At 47.5% G+C, this 1,066-nt stretch overlaps 1 pseudogene; it reads left to right on the top strand.

Moving 5' to 3' along the window:
- Positions 1-252: 252 nt before the first annotated feature.
- On the top strand, positions 253-370 carry LOC117162491 (5S ribosomal RNA; annotated as a pseudogene).
- Positions 371-1,066: the final 696 nt, after the last annotated feature.

Below are 1,066 nucleotides of genomic sequence, written 5' to 3'. Positions count from 1 at the left end.
TATATTCGCATACGTTAACTCAAAATTCATTTACGTAGAAAAACTGTCAGAAGGCAAATAACGGCACTCTATCAGGATATATTGACACTAAGATGCATCTCGGAAAAGAAAATAATAGAGAATGCATTAAGTCTAGCAACTATATTACCTGATGAATTTGCGTATGCAATAACCAAAACTCCAGGACACATGGCTTTGGTCGCAGGAGAAGCAGTACACATAGTTAAATGCATTCCAGTTCAAGTGAAAGTAGGCAATGCCCTAGCCGCGCTGAGTGCACTCGTTCCCGTTAGATCACGAAAGTTAAGCAGCGGCGTGCAGGGATAGTACTTGGATGGGTGATCGCCTGGGATTCCGTGTGGCGTTGGCAGAGCGCGTTGGGCCAGCCGCGCCCACCATGGGGTTCGGGCTTGGGCGCTTGGCGGCACAGCGCCTCGGGGCCGCCAAGCAGTCCGGTAGGGAAATCGGGCTGCCTGGCACGGCGGCTCCGGCGACGAGGCGCGATGTGACAATGGCCACACACCGTCCCATTAGCGGGGGAGGCCCCGTTGCGACGCTCACAGAGGTTCCCTGGCCTCTCTCGATCGCAGCTGGGACGGTTATCAGAAGCGGCCTGGCGTCCGTGCCGATTTCCTTCACGTAAAATATATATAAGAAAAAAGTTATTTTTCACGTAGTTGACTCATTGCTGATCGATCAAGATGGAATCTTGCGATCCGAATTTTTCCCAGGATGCAAGGCTCGTTTGGATTAGGAGCGAAAACATATCAAGTGGGGAAATATTTATATCCTCTTCGATACAAGAAAAAAGATAATCGTGCTGAAACGAAGTTCGGTGCCATGTTCGATTAACATTACAAATCCGGAGATAAAAGAGGGATTTATTCCCAAAATCGAACCAATTAAGGGGGTCTATTTTGGTAATGTAGGTGCGAAGAACCATAAGGGACGAGGATATACAAGAATAATAAATACCACATCGAAAGATTACGAATTTATCACACATACAATGCTAATTAAAGAATTGGAGAACCTCGGCTTGCCGCCTAGCACGACTTGCAAAGCA

The sequence above is a fragment of the Bombus vancouverensis genome, chromosome 13 (genome assembly GCF_051014615.1).
Source record: "Bombus vancouverensis nearcticus chromosome 13, iyBomVanc1_principal, whole genome shotgun sequence".
Lineage (NCBI taxonomy): Eukaryota > Metazoa > Arthropoda > Insecta > Hymenoptera > Apidae > Bombus > Bombus vancouverensis.
Note: the sequence above shows the minus strand (reverse complement) of the source record. Positions and strands in the feature narration are given on the sequence as shown.